A 2534-nucleotide genomic window follows, 5' to 3' on the forward strand; every position below is an offset into this window, starting at 1 on the left:
ATATATATATATATATATATATATATATATATATATATATATATATGTATATATATATATATATATGTATGTATATATACAATATGCAGATTATTTAAAGAAAGGAAACAGTGCACTACTCTCTCCAGTAGGTTATTTAATACTTTTAATTCGACTCGCGCGTTGCGGCTCCGCGTTTCGCGATTGCAATTGTACGCGAGATTATTGCGATTATCGAGATTATCGTGTTTGTTTCCTCTGCATGTGCGTCGGAGCACACAATGACCCCACCGAGCAGCTGGTCTGCAATTCGAAAGTTTAACGAAAGGTACAGAGTGGGGAAAGGGATAGTGGGGGGAGGGGGGAGGGAAGAGAAGATCGCACTGAATTGAAGAGTTTATTTCCAGATCTAAACCCCTATTTTTTATAAAATCGGACTTGCGTCTTGTGAAACTATTTTTCTAATCGTGAACTCAGGACTATTCACTCCGGGATTTGTTCATAAAGTTTCCATCATTTCGTCAAAATAACGATTTAAAGATATGGTCTAGGAATAAGCGTTTCAGTTACCGGATCGGGCGGTATCGTCGTCTTGTTGAATCGAGTTATAAATAACTTTATCGCGTTTTCTCCTTTTTCTTTTCAAATTTATGTTCATATATTTTAGAAAGTTCATTTTCTAATATCTGCCGTTTGTCACGAATTTAACGGACGGTTTATTAATTTCTTTGCTATATTATATAACGTGTAGAAAAAAAGTCTTTAAATTTGGTTTATAAGCTTTCTGATTGTTTCATGTTACATGTAGAGACACTTTTATCGGTAATCAATCAGATGTGACTATCTGTCAAAAGTTATTTATTCTCATTCGATATAACACACTTGTTTTTTTCTTTTTTTTGTCCTGAACTCCTAAAAAATCCAGCACATCTATGCGTTCAAAGTGTCCTTCGTGTTTCACATCGATTTTGCGGACGCGAATCGTCCAATATAACGTGCCTTATTATTGATGAACTTATCGCGTGAAAGCAACGCAAAATACGTAGGATATCGTGTACATTAAAGATGCACTGATATCGACACTTGCGTGTTAATACAATGGAGATAAAAATCGCGTCAACTGTCGAGAAAGTGATCCTGCGAAAAGTTTAAGAAAATACTCGACATTTTTCTCTCTCAAACGTTTCTCGTCAGAAAAACGTAATTGCAAATACAATGAGAATGTTTGTATCGATGAAGATAACATTTTTATTAGGCAATGCATTCTGTCTAAAAGACATATTGCTGTAGATGCAGGTTATCCGAATACCATTGGAAATTGCATCACTTCTGAGTATTGAATTGGCCGTTACATCGCAGTTCTCTGTTGTATTTGAAACACGTGTGACAAGCGTTCGGGCGAAAGCGCAACCCGAAAATACTCAGCGCCATTTTCATAAGTAAGCGACGATGATGACGCGATTCGGATTAATCAGGTTATTCTTTTTTTTTTTCTTTTTAATTCAAGATCAGCGCACGTTTGGTGCTAATGTTCCATGTAGAAATTATTCCTGTCTAAGGATAAGTTGCCTTGATCGTAGTCATGGTGAATTAGTCATGATTATTACATTTATTACATTGTTAGAACGTTATTTCTTTGGTTTTTTCATCTCTTGTTGGTGTAGCTCGATAAAAAGAGAAAAGAGGACTTAGTTGACCATGGCTGGTTTCCGATCAGTCGTACCGTCAGGTGGCAGAAATCCCCGAGAGACGTCTTAAAGACGTCATAGAGATATCTGAGAGACGTCTTACTTGTGCTGACGCTTCCTAGCGGTTTTCAAGACATCCTTTAAGAGCCTCTGCTATCTGGACTGTGCAATTGATCTTGAAAAGTGAATTCTGAACACGTTAGTTGCACCACTCCGGCACAGACCGTTCGTTGACCGCGATAGTACGATACAGATATATCGTGTCCGGCTCGTGTTATCGAGAAAAGAAAGATGAATTCCGAAACATGAGGTTTGACATCGTTTTTAACACTGGAACGGCCGTCACATTGTCGACGGTTTTTTTAACAAACCTGTTTTTTAAACGGTCGAAGATCTAACGATTAGAAGCTTTAATCAATGTACTTTAACGAAATTAATGACGCGCACACGGTAAGAGGTAGTCTATCGTTTGATTTGGAGCATGAATTTATTTATTTATTTATTTATTTTGTACTTTTTTTTTTTATATCTGAATTGAATTCGGCCGTTCTGATGTTAACATAATGAAGCATGTTGAGATCGCCTTTAATTAGTGTCGCTGATGACTTCATAAGAGGTATCACCAAGATAACGGATGCCATATTATGTGTATACCGAGGAGTGTACGGTAAATTTTTAAAGTTGGGGAGGGGGGGAGGGGGGTTAGCGAAAAACTCTATCGAAAAGATTTGTACATATTTTTGTGTACATACGCATCTCAACGAATATATATTTACGCGTTTATATAAATATATATATATACATATATATATATATATATATATATATATATATATATATATATATATATATATATATATATATATA

Source organism: Odontomachus brunneus, unplaced genomic scaffold, assembly GCF_010583005.1.
Source record: "Odontomachus brunneus isolate Ranch 3 - 2012 unplaced genomic scaffold, Obru_v1 Obru_scaffold_009, whole genome shotgun sequence".
In the NCBI taxonomy this organism is placed as follows: Eukaryota; Metazoa; Arthropoda; class Insecta; order Hymenoptera; family Formicidae; genus Odontomachus; species Odontomachus brunneus.